Source organism: Camelus ferus, chromosome 4, assembly GCF_009834535.1.
Source record: "Camelus ferus isolate YT-003-E chromosome 4, BCGSAC_Cfer_1.0, whole genome shotgun sequence".
NCBI classification, from domain to species: Eukaryota; Metazoa; Chordata; class Mammalia; order Artiodactyla; family Camelidae; genus Camelus; species Camelus ferus.
In genome coordinates, this window is record NC_045699.1 from 25,855,355 (window position 1) to 25,872,934 (window position 17,580).

At 34.6% G+C, this 17,580-nt stretch overlaps 1 protein-coding gene across 1 annotated transcript in view; it reads left to right on the top strand.

Moving 5' to 3' along the window:
- The window catches only part of PTPRD (protein tyrosine phosphatase receptor type D), a 1,875,912-nt gene that overhangs the window by 459,084 nt on the left and 1,399,248 nt on the right, over positions 1-17,580 (top strand). Inside the window, exon 2 of the mRNA XM_032477692.1 lies at positions 16,121-16,192. The gene's annotated coding sequence lies outside the window, so the exon portion shown is untranslated. The remainder of the gene's footprint in view (positions 1-16,120; positions 16,193-17,580) is intronic.

The following is a 17,580-nucleotide window of genomic DNA, read 5'->3' on the forward strand; positions in this document are numbered from 1 at the left end:
GTATCTTTTCAAATTAAAGTTTTCTCTGGATATATGCCCAGAATGGGATTGTTGGATCATATGGGCACTCTGTTTTTAGTTTTTTTAAGGAACCTCCATACTGTTCTCCTTAGTGGCTGTGCCAGTTTGTATTCCCACTAATACTGTAGGAGGGTTCCCTTTTCTCCACACCCTCTCCAGCATTTATTTGTAGGCTTTGTGATGATGGGCTTTCTGACTGATATGAGGTGATACTCATTGTAGTTTTGATTTGCATTCCTCTAATAATTAGCAATGAAACACTATGTAAAAATATTTTAAATAAAACCTACCTATTTAATGTATGCTGTTCTACCCTATTAATAGTATTTGGCATCCGTATATATCAGTACAAAGTTACTGATAGAAAACTCTGAGAAGCCCTCACATACTATATAGTAACTTGACTTTCCCTTCAAAAGATCCCCCTCATAACGCTATTAACACTGACCCAAAAGCTTGGCAGCATTGCGTCACTTGGTATAAAAAGAGAACCTGACTTAAAGTGGAAAAAGGAACAGATGGCAAAGTGTGTTCTACATACACATAGATTTTTTTTTGCCAGGGAAGCTGCTTTTAATCCAGTTCATCATGTTCTAAGGCAGCTTCTATTTCTGAAAGCATTGAACATGCAGGGCCAAAGTTTCTAAGTATGGACCCACAGAAACAGGAAGGAAATGATGTATGTTAGAAGTCCTGAAAAACTGAGGAGGCTGCAGTAGATTTTGCAAAAATGCCTTCTAGCTCCCACACCCTGTGTGTCTGTCTTCCTCAAAGGCCACGTGGAAGTGGTACCAGAACCTGAGACAGCTTGCAATTGCCATCACTGCTTTTTCCTCTAAGGCTTCGATTTTCTCATTTCATTTTTGCCACTTACAGTTTTTACATTTGAACCTTCTTCTCCAGCCTCTTCGATGTCCTGTTCAAGGGCTGCTGCTCTTTCCTGCTCCTAAACTAACCTAGTGTCAGACCTCAGGTGGCTTCCAGTCCTAGTATAATTCAAAGCATCCTAATAATCCATAATCATTCCTGAGGCCACCTTTTTGTTCTTTCTGCTTTCTTTTCATACTCAGATATATTTTGGAGGCCTACCATTTAAGTTATAAGTTGTTATCATTTAAATGAAGGAAACACCTGAAAATAAGATTCTGGGCGGAAGGAGTGGGGATTGACTGTTGCTATTTGTTTCCTGGGTGCCAAGGAGTGATTGAGCTATGAAGGTTAAAGATAAGAATCAAAGGTGATAAGAAACTCCTTTACTTGCTTTTATAAGTGTTAATAGTCCTAGATCCCACCTTTCCATAATTTTTTCTCCCAGTAGTTTCCAGAGTGGTTATAGGAAATAAGTCTTAATGAAATTAGAAGTATAAAATATGAGACTCCTTCAATGGTGAATCAGGGTTCAAGACATGGAGTGAAACTGAAATCCATAATAAAGCAGTGGATGCAAAGACAAGAAAACAGCTGGAAAAAAATCAAAATGGCATGATGAGTGAGGCCAGAAGCACAGTTCAAAGATTATATAAGAAACCTGAAACCAGAGTGTACACAAAAGTCACAGGCTACCATCAGGCCATGGATATAGACTACACTAAAAAAAAATCAGTAAGCAGACCACAGGTACTGAAGACTAGAGAACCTTGAGCACCTGAAGATGACACAGATTGTAATAATTTAAGAAGCCAAGGGCAGCAAGTCAGGACAGGGAGCACAAACAGATGAGGGCTGAGGTTAAGGAATGCAGTACAACTAAGCAGGAGGTCAAGAAAGTAGTAGACAGGAGTTGTTAGAAAACATGGCAGTGGAAATGTGGCAAACATCTGTCTCACCTAGGAAACATTTTATGTTTCCCTATTTCTTTCAGCAAGAAATAGACAGCTGGGTTTAAGAGCAGAACTGGCATACAACCTAGAGGCAGCAACTGCTTGTGTTGGGAAACTACAAGTCCACCTGGTTGAAATGGGAACTATCTGAATGAGGATTTCTTGGCAATCCTGCTAGGAAGACATAAAAAATTAATAGCATGAGGTGGGCAGTTAGAAGGAGCTAATATTTCTGTGCTAGGAGTTTTACCTGTATTACCCCAGTAAACAATGCTTGCAACAACTTTGAAAAATTGGATAGTAATCTTTAAGAGATGAAGTAACTATATCTGAGTAAAGTTAAATAAATTGCCTGTAGTCAACCACTGATTGATTAAGTACTTACGTCCAAATACACAAGTTGACAATATAGGAATAAAACCCAGTTTTTCACTGTTATTCTACTCATGCACAGTAGTGAAAAATGAAAATGAAATTCCAATGAAGAAATAAAAAAAAATGAAATTCCAATGTTTTCATACTTATGGAGTCAAATGAAAAATAAAATTCCAATGTTTTCATACTTATGGAGTCAAAACAAGATTTTGGCAGGGGTGTAAATGTGGGAGCTGTAATAGTGGGAAAAAAAATTACGTGGGCAGTGTTGAAAAAGAAGTCCAGAGATGCAGAATTGCAAACATAAGAAGGATATTTTCTTTTGCTGCATTTATGGAACCTGATTTGCTCTGAAGAATTTAATCACTACAAAATAATGTAAAATTAATAATAGTAGTACATATGCAACCATCAGTGCATATATAGTAAATACTAGGTATGCTGAAGCCTTTACAGGCATGATCTCTCATATATACATTTTTTTTTCATAAGAACCTTACAAAGTTCTAGTATTATCCTCATTTTATGAGTGAGGAAACAGTTACTGAGAGTTTAGGACACAAGCCCAGGGTCACATACTTGTTGAAAGTTTGGAGCAGGGATTCATACATGAGTGTCAGTCCGTCGTGTTTATCGCCTTCAGACTTTGTGACTTTATGTTCACAACATAATACATTTAACTTACACATGTTATTCAGATTATTCAGTATTCAAACTATCAGTGAGCCACCATGACATTATTCTTCCTAAGGATTAAATATTCTTTGTCAAACAACAAATCAAAAGATGTTTAAGTAGTAAAATATCCATGGCAACAAAATATCCATGGCTTTTAAAATTGAGTGATCCATTTTCATGTATATTTGATCTGTTTATTATCTATAAAATATTCTAGTGTGGATGTCTTTAGTTGTTTTTCATTGAGCGTGCAAAACAGATTTTTATATGATAAGTGTAGTGGTGTTTCAAGACAGCACGGTCTTTATGGTAGTTCCGTTTTTATATGTGGTGAATGTTTGGTTCAATTATCTTGTTTTCACTATAGAAGTATCCAGAATAACAGCATATACTTGTTCATCTTCAGTAACTGAGTGTGGAATATGGTTTTCTGAGTGTAATCATGCGTCATATCTTTTCAGATAAATGGTGCATGTTCGATTGAATATATTTTTCCCTGAAATACACTGCGAAGTTGCAAGTAAATAATATCTATGTTTAGATAGACTTTGTTTTCTGAGAAACATAAAAGCACTCTAAGACAATTTCTGTTACACTTTCACATTTCTTATTCTGATTTTCAGCCTATCATGTAATTAAAAACAAGGAAAAAATAGGGCACATGAAGCAGCATTTTGTAAAGGTGACGAGTTCACAATATTGCTTTTAGTTTAAAAAGCCAAGTTTTCCAAATCCTGAAACAATTTTGAGTGTTGAGGCTGTAATTAATAGTCCCTCAAGTTCGTCTGTGAAGTATCAGAAACTTGTAGATAAAAGGGTTAACAATCCAAGAACATAATTGTGATTTAACTAGCAAACCTAAAAATGTTTATGGATAACTGATAAAACAATTACATAAAACAGAATATAATATAAAAATTATCACTAATGTGTGTGCTTTACTATATTTATCTAAAATCACTAATGAGGCCATCTAGAGAAGCTATTTATGACAGTTTGTTAGTAATATGGACAGGCAAATTACTTGGTCATTAGCTACATGCAGCTGCTAGAACATTTTTGTATAATGCATCAAATTAAAGGAAGGTAGTATTTTGTAGCTTAACATACTTCATATTTCATAAACTATCAATATCTCATTAGTACTAAAAGTGCCATTTTCTTAAATTTAGAAGAGGAACCATTGACAGCTTTATATTATTTTAATATTCTCCCCAGTATTGACTTGCCATATAATATATTATTAAAAAAATTGCAAATATTAAACCTGAGATCTGATAGTTTTGATTCTTAACACACAATATATGGAACTAGCTCTTTTTAGAAAGTGATGAAAATTAATATTTCTTATACAACAGCGCAGACTAGTGGCCATGTCTTTACAGCATATGCTTGTCTTATTCTGGGACATGTCATCTGAGGCAGTAGTCTATATATTATGAAACACTATTAAACAAATTACATATATTTAAATACTAATTATCATAATACAATATAGTTTATGGAGCTTAATAGTAACTTGTCAGACCTATTTTATTCATTATATTTTGCATTCACTCCAGATTGCCTAGAAATTGTTCTGAAAATGATAGGTAAAAAAATACATACATAAATGCTATTACAGATAGGGTATTTAAAGAATATCTAGTTACTAAGACTTCTGTGATCTGCATTTTTTTTAAGCTTACAATACAACTAGTCATCTGTAAGCAATGCTATTTTTTTAGAATGACAGATTGATAAAACTGTAGTTATTTTTTACAGATGCCAACCCTCTTGTTTCCAGACTCTTGATTTATTTGAAGTTCTTGTAATATTTAAACATAATTTCTCTCCCCTCCATTTTAGGTTTTTTTAGTTAATAAAAATTTTCCAAGTTACACTTTTTTATACAACAAATTTTTAACAAATTTGTCTGTTAGGGAGTAAAAGGATGCTACTTAGGCTAAAAAAAATAAAAAGGGTTACAGATGTTTTCTGAACTGTCTCCTGATAATGTGAATAGAAGAAAAGTATGAGCAAATCACTTCAGAGACCTCATTTTGATCTCTAAATCTTGAGTAAATTTTCTTTCCCAAAACGCATAATCAGACCTTCCTACCTTGATTGTATCCACCATCTGGAATGATGGATACAGAGAGGAGCTATCACACCGTGACATGCAGGAGATTTTGGGAGCATAATAATTAATTGACTGTTACTGAAATGACTCATAGACTGGCAGCAAAAGGAAGGTAGATGTTGAATGGCCTCAGATAACCAGCATAGTGGATGATAAGCCTGTGATCAGTAAAAATTGTGCCTCTTTCCATGAAGGCACAAAGTGTGCCCTTTAACTTCTGAAAGGTTTGTGTTAGTCCCAGCTCTGTTACTTACCAGCTCTACATACTTGAGAAAATGTGTCGGTCTCCCTGATCTTCAATTTCCTAATCTATACATTGAGTATAATATTAATAACCTAACAGGGAGCTGGCCAAATGACATAACCTTTGTGAACTCTGAGAAACGCAGACTGAGAGCAAATTATTTGATTAGTCCAATAGCCAGATTCTCAGTCTACATTTGTGACTATTTTGTTTGTGTTCATACAACAATGATATTAACATCACACTTTAATCTCTTTTTGTGTGGAAAGATCGTTAAGTATCAACCAAGTCTGATTGCATTTTTCGATCTGAAAGCATTTTCCCTGGATGTGGAGCCAACATAATAAATTAGAGCTCTGTGATATCTTCCAGATGCTCTCTCTCCTGCCCTCTTGTGTATAGATGAGAAACTGACTGAAACCCAGAAATATCCGATAATGCCCACTTTAGGTGTGTGCCAAAAGTGAGATTAGAATTTAAGAATTCTCAGTTTAAACTCGGTGATCTTTCTTTCTAGGCTCTTAAACTCTTCAACTGTTCACATTATAAGGATTGAAAATTTTTTTTCAGAAATACAGTAATATTAGGTAAAGCAGTGAATTCTTGGAAATCTTAAGCTTTCTGCTTACAATAAAAAAAAATTCTCAAGTTTTTTTTTAAAGTGCCAGGTGGTAACTATCATTTAGATTTGGTGGAATGAAGTTGGGTAGGGAGAGAAACAACGGACTTCAGGGTTGGGGGCCAAATGAACATACCCAGGCAACCCTCAACTTTCCTGTTCTGGGATTCTCCCTCATCTGGGTTGCTCTCTACTGGTCCTCAGTTCTCTGTATGTTACCTTCCACAAACAACACCATCTCTGTCAGTTACTTCACAGATGCTAATGTGTTAGTAGTAGTCTTGCTAATAGCCCTCTCATTATTTTTCCTAAGGGTAACTGTATCTTACTAAGAATGCCAGCATCAGGCAGTAGTTAAAAGTGCTGAGGGTAGAATTCTATCCCGGAGCAGGAAGAGCAGCATTCTGCATACTCAGGAAATGGGCTAGATAAATAGCTTTCTTTTCTACAGCTCTATTGGGCTACTTTTAACTATTGGCATTCTATGGTGTTTTAATACGTTGTATATAATAGATGATTCTCCTTTCAGGATTAATCTCTGTGTCTTCTATCTCCCTGTGCCTTTTTATGCTGATTCCTCAGAATGCACAGTAGTAGGACCAGAAATGGAATAAACTTTAAATCACACATAGAGAATGACCCTTGTGGCCACTGAACGGGTGAAAAGGGGGTTAAATTCGCTCTTTTCTTTTACATGCCTACAGGGCCTAATTTGCAGGTGTTTAAATTTCTGGGAAAACGCAGTCATAAGTTTAAGTATTTTGCTACACCTCTGCTGCTGCTTACCCACGGGGCAGCGCCCTATTTCTTACCATTATTCATTGTCGTTCTGGCTTCTCAGTAGCAATACTTCTGAGGATGATTGTGCAGTACTGCGGTTGCTGCTTTACCTGAGCTGGAATGACAGTCCAGAAATGGTGTCACTGAAAATGTGCTTCTAAGAAGGATGCTATTTCGCCATGAGCGAATGAGATCATACATTATATTTAGGATTCACAGGGAAGACAACTGCTAATGAGTTACAGCTTGGATCTAAACTTTATGTTTTGTTTAAGTTACATTAGCTTTTAAGAAATAACTTTTCTTTTTCCTAGCTGATAAAATTTCTTAAAATGTGTAATCATTTCATGTATTTAATCATACCAAAAAAAAAAAGGTTATAATGTTTGATAAGAGTAAACCAATTAGTGACACTTTCATGTCCGTTATACGCAGACTGCTGAGATTTTTTAGGCTAGGTTTATTGCTCATATTAAATTTTTTAGTGAGTCTTGTAGAGGCTCAAATATAAGGAGGCAATTGGGAATGGCTTTGCTTCTTCCCCACCCCTCAGTTTAGATGGCATTAAATCATGGGCTTGAAATAGTTGATCCAAAATATAGTATGCTTATTTCATAGGCCTATTTTATTTTAGGTTTCTAAAAAGCAATTTACTGATCTACTGAGAAAACTATTTTCTATAGTTAAGATCTAGAAATCTGATTCTTTTTAAGTTTGACATTCTCAGAATTCAATTCCACTGAATTTCACATTTCTACTTATTTTATTTCTAGCACATTTAAAATTAAAACTGGAAACTCTTCAATGACATAGTCTCAGTCTTTTCCATAATTTCAGACTGTCTCAAGATACAACTATGTATTTTTCAATCCACAATTTTTGTGTGTGTGGGCATGAAAAAATATCATTTGTAATTGTTTCTTTTAAAAGTTATTTTCTTTCACTAGTGGCATAATGTGTTTTTGTGAGTTGTTAAAATATATTTTTCTTCTAGAGAAAGCATGTGCTTTTTATGGAAATGCTGTATATTTTTACATTCTTATTTTTCAGAAACACTGAAATGCATTTACTTTAAGAAAATGAAAAACATTTTTAAATGTATCACTCTCTTGCAAACAACAAATAGAAATTGTGAAAGAAAACCAATCTCACCCACATTACAGTAAATTTAGTTAGCGAGAAGCTGGAGTTTTACAGTAATAGCTTTTAAGCAGATTATCTAATTTTAAAATAGGACTTATTGCACTTTGTGTGAAACTGAGAGAGAAGAATACATTTCAGTTTGTTTAAATGCTTTTAACAGTGAGATTGATCAGTGCTCAATTTAATTTTGCATTTAATACCTTTTGGCTAAATTATCCCTCCCATTTTTTATCTGATTTTTTTTTTTTTTAATCTCATCTTTCGAAGAATCTTTCCTTTCTAGGGAAGAAAATGTTTAAGCCATCTACTGATTCAGAAAGTTAACTACCTGAGCCCCATAAACAAGCCTGCAGAAATCAATTTGTAGACTCTGGTTGCTAAGGAGTTTGCTGCTGGTTCTCCCGACAGCCCTGGGCAGTCTGCTAAATTGAGAGGATCGCTAATGCTTATTTGGGAAAAACAAGGGTGAATTAGCAGTGATTGCATCCCACATTCAGGATAGTGGCAATTAGGTTGTAGTGATTTGGCTGCCTGTGTAATTGGAATTCTCAGTTCGTTGTTTGGGCAGAAGCACATCTGCTCCTGGGTCTCCCTGTGAGATGTATCTAAAGTGTTTTGACCAATTGTTGAAAGTGCTGGATGGCTATTTATTCAAAGCTACAACCTGCTTGCACAAAAACTGTGTGAGTGTTCTTAATTCAACAGCATCAGACTTGAAACCAAATGGAAATCCTTTTGAGTTCTCTGGTCAGGAGCCTTCCATCAGTGCATTCATTTTTATCGATCCTTTGAACCAAAAATGTGTGCTCATCTCACCTCTTCCTCTAGTCTAAGCATATTTTCCCAAGTAGAGTTCTACCAAACACTGAGGTGGTTGCTGCCATTTACTTTTTCTATTCCAATTATATCCTCACTTTTAAACAAAGCCATTTGTTACTGAAAACAATATGTATGCCTTTGTGATTCTGATTGAGTACACTTTAATCCAAGGCAATTTAGGAATGAACGTTTCTGGTTTATTTTCCTTAGAAATTAAAATAATTCAAATTGTGAAGCTCAGACTTAAATCACAAATATCTTACATTCTTTGTTCTCCAGATGAGCTTAATATTGTTTGTTGATTGTTCCGATTTTGTCTTTTCTATCCCTTCACATGATGATACCAAAGCAATTGTATCTAATTTGAAGTCTCCACCTAAATTGGAAGACGAGAGAGAAAATGACCATACAATTCATGCACTAACCCTCATCCCCTATGTTCTTTTCCCCAGATGAGAAAAGAGAGACGCAGAAGCTTACTGACTTTCCTTAGGACACAGAAAAAATTTAACCCAAGATTTTTAGTTTATGTTTTCTTTATGTGAGGAAAACTTCTTTCAAGTGGAAAATGAAATAAAATGTTCTTGAATTCACATAGTAATCTGGCTTACTTGTGTAACTCTTCACAATTTTTAATGCAACTCCTTTTTCATTTCTATATAAACATATACAGATGCTAGAAACTTATAAACTTTAAATTTTGGCAGACAAAACTCACATAGCCTCTTCTCATAACTTCATTTTGGCATATCATGAACATAGCTGCCTACAGGGACACAGACAATATGCATGCCTTGGACTTTATTGAGAGAAAAATCATGGTCTTTGCATTTATTTTATATATACAAGTGAGAGCTTTAAGTTGTCAAAGTATGAGTAGAAGGGTGACTTTTATTTCATAATTTTTATAGATTTTCACTTTTTTTGGCAATTCAATCATATTTTTGATGGTTTGGAATTTTATCCTTTCCTTAGGAAACTGGGCTATGGAAGACGGGAAGAGTTCTGTGCTCATCAGATCTATGCATATGCCTTCTTTATATAGCCAGTTGTAAATGAAGGTGGTATTTAGGACACCTTTTTTTCATTGTCATACACCTTTTCCCCAGGTGCATAGACTTGCTACCCCAACAGGGGAAGGGAAAAGACCTCAGTTCTTGTCATACCCGAAAGATAAGATTTCAGGCGGGGAGATAAGATGTGTAGCAAGAGGAAAGTACACCTCCAAGAACGGAAGGCAGGCTGCTCCAAGGGAGGGAAAGCACTGGTCTTTGCCTGTCCCTTCTCTTACACCCTCGCTTAGAGGTGCTCTTGGATTGATTGACGGCTCTTGCCCCTGGAGTGCTTAGTCATGTTTGTCCCTTTTGTTCATGTCCTTACCCCTGATGCACACAGAAAGAAACCATGGGTGGGGTGGGTCTAAACCGCAATGCTAATTACATTGCAGCGAATACTGGGTCATGTCCAGTTAGGTCCTTCTCACTAACTCGCAGTTGTGGCTGTCAGGTTCTAACCCGTTTCTTGCTGGCACTCATTTAGAGGGAGTAGTAAAGCCCCTTTCTGCTGGAGGTGGGCATCGTGCCATCTTCCTGACCATCCTCCCTGTCCTCCACCTATCTGTCCAGTGCCCCCACTTATCTAAATACCTAAAAGACTGATCTTAAACAACAGCAGAATAAAATATTTGGAATCAAGACTAGAGATTAAAGTTTATTATCAGTATAGGGGCTGGTGTAAAGAGTTGTAATTATTCAGAAAATCCAGGTGAGATGTGAAGATCTAAACTCACTTAGAGCCATAGAAACAAAGAGAAGAAAATTGATACAGTAAATATTTTGTACCCATAATCTAGAAACTGAGTGATTACAGCTCCATGAGGTGATTAAAAGTGAAATCTCAGTTGATTCTAGTGAGTCTGACTTGTGCAAGTGGGCAAATATCTTTCAATGTGTAGTGGTTCAGTTTGTAGGCAATCTGTTCAGATCACAGCTTCAGTATTTATTAGTGGCTAAGTTGACCTCTTTGTGCTTCAGTTTCTTCAAAATGGTGACAATATTAATATCTCCCTTACCAGGTTGTAGAGTACTTAAATAAGATACTGCAAATGTCAAGTTCAGAGTAAATGTGGAATACATGTTATCTATTATTGTTCACAGAGCTAGAGATTGCAGGAGCAGATTAATAGAAGAAAGGTGATTGAACGTTTTTGTAAGTTGAATTGGGAATGTCCCTGGCACATCCAGGTGTAAATGTCCAATAATAAGTTTGATATTCAGGTTTGGGAGCTATACATGTGGGATTTATCAGTAGTAGATTATGTTTGTGACCATGACTTTGTATGAAGCTATCACAAGAGATGGTATGTATTGAGAAGGGCAAAGTGTCAAAGATGAAGTGCTGAGAAAAAATATCATGAGATACACATGAACAATTAATAAAGAAGGAATAACCAGAGTGATAGGAAGAAAACTAGAGGGAAGCAGTGCCATGGAATTTAGGAGAGAAGTTGTAAGATGGTAACAGTAGTCAACATAAGGCAGGTAACAACATAACTGAAGTCTGTATTGGGATTGTCAATATGCAGGTCTTTGGCAACTCCAGGTATAGCAGTGTCGGTGCCCAAATCTCTAAGAAAGTTTATAACCTGTAAACAGGGGGTTTGAAAGTTGAGTTGGTGAAGATAAACTACTCTTTTTGAGAGGGCGTGATTGAGAAGAGACAAATGGAAAAAAATAATGGCTATATAGGATGCAAAGCTTAGAAGACTTACGTTTGTTTGCTTTATTTTCCTTTTTCATTTAAAATGAGATATTTGAGCTGTCTTTCAAGTTCCCTTCAGAGGAATAATTTTCTAGCTACTACAATTGCAGTTTAACCAAACAATATCTTCTTGTCTGTAAGATAAGTGACATGCTTTCCAACAAGATGAAGATAGTTGCCCTCTCAAACATTAGTCTGTTCCTATTGGAAACTTGTCTTGATTAAACCGTTCACTAAGTGTAAAGTGAATGTATCAGTTTCCTCTTTCAGAAGATGTTTGTGCAGTTTATAGAATCCTGGTCAAATTTCTTAAACATCTGTAAGTGTCTTCTGCTGCTATTTGATACCTAAATGGTTGACTCATTTTATGGTGGGATGTCATCTGATGTGATACTTAAATGGTGATGAAATTGGTGTTTGGTAGGCAAATGGGCTTTAGAATGTTTAGCCAGACCAATGTGTCAGAAACATCAGTGAGTTAAGCATGGTAGGTAACGCTTTGGTCACCATCTAGCTGTTAACAAGCTACCATTTGTGTGTCCCAGATGTCACAGAGAAAGGGATGCACCTAGGCCCTAAAAAGCAGAGATGCCACTAATATATGCACATTGTCCATTGTAACTTGCTCTGGTTCTTATCAAGAGCATTAGTCAATTATTATGTTTTTTTCCATATCCAGTACTGGATTTACTTGAAAGACGGCAATGTGAGTAGCAGTGGGTGTGCTGCCAGCTGCCAGTTACAGATATCTAAGAGGGAACCTTATTTTCGACCTACAAGCCAGCAGGAATCTGCCAAGATCATTGACAAAGACTATCGCATCCCATGATTTAAATAGGCACGTGTATCCTCCCATCTTTTAAACACAGACGGATGATATAGGCTTTCTAGTTCTTGGACAACGCTTTCCAGTTAATCATCAGAATCATGCTGTTTTGCTGCTATTTATTCACCAATCTTTTTTCCAGCCCAATATTTTGGACAAGGAAAACATTATTATTAATAAAGAAGTCATTGATTAGGAATTTCATTAAGAAGGAACTCAAGTTGTCAGAGCTGATGGCATAAGATTTGGAATGGAGGTCCAGCTTGGTCCAGACATTAGCAGGGTAGTGAGACTGCAGAAGGCAGAGGTGATAAGGTTTTGGTTAGAGGGAATATGAAGGGATTGACCTGGGGTCAACCTGGATGGGGAAGTAAGAAGAGCGAAGGGGGAAATAGACTGGGGGAAGAATCAAAAGCAGGGACCTATATTTATGATTTAGAGGAAGGAGTAGAGATTGAATAATAGGAGTAATAGGAGAAGAAAGTTATTGTAAGAAAAACAGAATTTCAATGAGACAGAATTAATTTTAACTTTACCTGTGGATTAAGACTAATTGCTTGCATGATTATATTTTATGATATTTTAATGTAAGCATTATATTTTATATGTATATATCTTTTAATTATATGTATTTATACATGTCTTTTATTAGAAAATGCATGTTTAATATTTGTTCATAGAAATCCTTTATTACAAGAAGGTAAAGAACTTTCCAAATAAGTGTACCTACTATTTTTATATTTTCACTTATTCTCCATAATTGTTTATCTTTACAACCCTCAGAAATATCCTATTTTATATAATTTGTTTCATGATAAGAGCAGAAGGCATATTTAAAAAATTTTTCCCTTTTCCCCAGTATTATGTGTCTCCTTAACTGCTGATGCTTGTTATGTATTTATAGTCAGTTTTAGTGTTCTAAGAATTAAAATCAGTTACCATAGGGTAAGATTTAATTTGTAACATTGATGTTTGTGGAATTAAAAAAATAATAATTAGTGTGTGTGAAGAATAGAGTTGAGCTTCTAATTTATAATGGCAGATCTTACGTAATTAATGAGTTTAAACGTGAATAGCATTAAAAAAAATATTTGTTCTTGTTTGTGTGTGCTTCTAGTGTATGAGAGTCTATTATTCACTTTTTCTGTGAAAGCTAAAAGCAAAATATGAAGGGCCAGAAAATGGTAACAATACAACACAGAATAAATAAAACAAAAAGAAATAACAGGAAACCCAGCTTCAAAGAGCAGAAGAAAATCCCAAGCTCTTTTAAGAACAACTTGAGTAAAACCGGGCAGTGATTCAATGTGCTTGAGACTCATTCTTCCTAAATTTTAAAAGGGAAGAATGCTATTGACCATATCTAATCTCAAAGTTAAGTGTATACTCTAAATCGCAAAAAAATACTTTTTTAATAAGGCTTATAATAACTTGTGAATCAGCTTCTAGAAAGAAAGGGTGGCAGTATTCTCTTGCATGTTTTGAACACCACCATCTTTAAATATTGCTTTAGTGTCTGAAACATGATCGTTTAGGGAAAATGGTTGGTTTTAGAAAATGCGAAATTCGTATCACTAAAAGCTCAAAATTATACTCAGTTTTTGTAGATGCTGTGTTTGTTAATAATATAAAAGGCTTAAGATGTTCAAGGATAGAGAGGTAAAGTTCAAATTTAAAAGCTATTTTATTTTTTTTTTATTTATTTTTTTTTAAATTTGGGGGGGTATAATTAGCTTTATTTACTTATTTTAACAGAAGGACTGGGGATTTAACCTAGGACCTCCTGCATGCTAATGCTAGTTGTAGCACTCTACCACTGAGCTACACCCTCACCCCTCAAAAAGCTATTTTAAATCTTACCTAAATTAGATTCCACAATTTAAAGTAACATGAAAGATGTTTCATGATGTTGAATGCCCAGGTAAATAACTAGTAATAAATTTTATTTTTCTTTTTAAACTTCCTGATATAATCCCAATATATCTAGATAATGGTTTTATAACTTTTTTGCTTATTTACATGAAAACATTGGTTCTAAGACTGCCTGAGGAATACTGGGGAAGAGCGGTGAAGAGTAGAATCCTTTGGGAATTGCAACTGGCTTTGAAAAAAATGTCAGTTCCACATTTTGACAATATGTGAAATATCTTTCTCATTCCTTTCTTCTGGCGTTCCCTTCCCCTTTATCTAGCATATGTGACTTGTAGACACAGGTAGCCTATTATTGTACTCAGAATAAGAGGCTCTGAGTCAGACTGCCTGCATTTATATCCTGGCTCTACCATTGACTGACTAGGAGGTTTTGGGGAAGTAACTCACAATCTCTTTGCTTTGGTTTTCTCATCTGAAAAGAAGAGACATCAATAGCCTGCCTCACTAGTTTGCATTTAATCATGTAAAACAAACAAACACCATAATATATAAAAGGTATCTCTGGCAAGTAGTAACTTCTCAATACATGTTATTTTGCTTAGGTTCTGCTGAACTTAATTTCTTTGTAAGTTCAGCAGAAGGTTATAGAAATACTTTGTAAAATTTTAACATTATTCATTAAAGGCTTATAGAAGAAATTAGTTTTGATATAGTATTCTCTTAGTCCTGGGCAAGAACTGTTTACCAAATTAGACAGAATAGCAGTTCCTACCTTTCAAAACTAAAAGTCGTTTCTTGGTCAGCCAGTGGAGATTTTGACATTGATCATTTTAGAAATAAATAGTAGTACTAAGACTCTCCAATTAACTAAAGTAATCTTTATCTATCTTTATCTATACACAAATGTACGTATATTTGTATGATTATAATGTTTTCCCTGCTAAGTAGTCAGAATTCTACTGAATTCTGAATTTCTGAATACACACAACCATCAAACATGATTGCTGTTCCAACAATCTAAAAATTTAGTTGAGGCAAGAAGGCAGATATATGAAAAATACGTGATGGAGTGTGTGCTAATATTAGAACGAGCCTAAGAATGCAATACAGATTATGGCTTCCTACATTAGTTGAGTTCAGAGTTTAAACTGGCAGCGAGGGAATGTTTTAGGAAGAGAAAAACCTTTATGAATAGTGGGGTTGTGTGTAGGAGGGGACATTTGGATCAGATGTGGGGAATCATGATGAACCCTCAATGCTCACTCACTTCTTTGTATTTAGTAAATGGTAGAAGTTTTGCCATTTGTGATTTCTCTTTGGAGCTCAAGAGGAAATGCCCCACCAGTCTTTGAACAGTTGGTGGGACCACCTGATCTTTGTCATCCAATTCAGTTTTCTGCTGCTAAATGTACAATTTAAACTGAAATATTTATTTATCTATGATTTTTCTTTGAGCAGTACTGTGCTGTTTATTTGAAAGTTGTTGACAGCAGTACTTGGATGTAGGACAAGTGTTCTATAGATAATAAGCATAAATTGATAGACAATGCTTCCTGAATCTACAAGAAGACATATCTGAATAAGGCGTAGTATAACACTAAAAAATTGTGAGTGGTTCCTTTGCTTATGCAACAAAGAAGGACAAAAACAGATGTAAAGATCTTATACATAAAATATGTTGTTTTAATTAATTAAATGTCATTTAAAAAAAGAAAATGTATTTGTGATTAATCAATGAATTAATTTCTTATAGTATGAATTTTATATTAGGGAAAAATTTAAGGATTATATTTGTTCTTTAAATGGCTTTTCTTTAATATATTCTTTAAAGGGGGTGATAATACATTTTACATAAAGGAAATAATGTGAACACCCTTTTTATGGTATTATTTCATGGTACTAGTCAATTTCATTAATCTATCAAGTGTCAATTATTGTTCTTCTCCTTTCTCATCTCATCAAGTGGCTTAGATTTGGCATCATATAACAGCCAAAAAATGTAAACTCAAAATGTATTTTCCTTTTTTTTTTTCTTTTTCAGGGAAATCTTGAGGAGTTTGACACTTTTCATCCTCTAGCCATTACTTATCTTGTGGGAGAAGGCTGTACATTGGTAAGTCTCCCTCATTCTAATTAATCTTTTTAAAGTTTAGTTTAATAAAGTTTATGACTTGATGGTAATGTGGAATAAGAAGGATTAATTATGTGTGTCAACATCATTGCTTGGCTAATTAGAGAATGGCTATTTTTCCAAACAATTTTTAACATTGGGATTTTCTTTTTGTTTTTAATTACCCTAGTAATAGGAGTACTATTAAAAGTTGTAGATGTAAAATTAAAATTATGTGGAGAATGGAAACTAAAATGTTTTTAAGTGTAAAGTCATGGTGATATTGATTTTAGGTGATTTTGAAGATACTTTATTCACTGACACCATGGCCCACAAGCAACAGATGAATGAGCGTGCATGATGAGGTCTGAGGATGGCAGTCAAATAAAAGCTAATACATTCCATCAGTTTACGTAATACATGATAGTCATTTTGCATATTGAAATTCAATTTTCAAGTTAAACAATTCTTATGTACTTTCATGACATAAAGCCAAATGCATGTCTTTTTGCTTCAATTTATTTTTTCCTGCTATCTGTAAATAATGTTAACATATTCTGGTATGTTTCTGAACAACCCTCCTCTCAACCGTCCACTTAATTCTCTTTCTCTCTTTCTTACACACACACACTCATAAACACACATACACACACATAATTCACTCATTTCTTAAAGTATAATGTGTTACATTAACCGTTAGTTAAATTAGAATTTTCCCAATTCTTCTATACTACAGTTTTTGAGGCACTTCTCATTCCTCACATACTTTAGAGCTAATATCTACAGACGTTTTTGATAAAACACTCCAGTAGTTAAAAATGTTAAATATGCAAACAAATATATATGTACATTATTTATAAATTACATAAATTTACCACTATCTTTATATACCTTTTAGAGATAAACAGTAAAAAATACTAAATTCACACTATAAAATATTAAATATACAGTGAACATATATACATATGTATATATATAATAGCACATTAACTTCGCAACTTTGATATACACATATGTATATACATTCACTATATATTATATACTCATTGTATAATATATATTCAATGTGTGTGTGTGTGCACATATATGTATATATGCATAGATAGCTAGATAGATTCGTTCTAGTGGAACTTTGGGAACCCCACTTCTAGAAGTCCTCTGTTTTCTTCTATTTCTGTTAATACCCAGAAGTTATACTGGACATTCAAAGACTATTAAAAAACAAAAACAGCTTATTTTAAGTATTAGATTGAACAGATACACTGTATGCTACACGTTTACAAGTGTGTTTATATGTTTATATACACAGGTGTGTGTACATGTGGTTGATGTGAACAGGATAGGCTGGCTCAAGTAATGGAGATGGTTTATAGTGGCATCCAATGACCTTA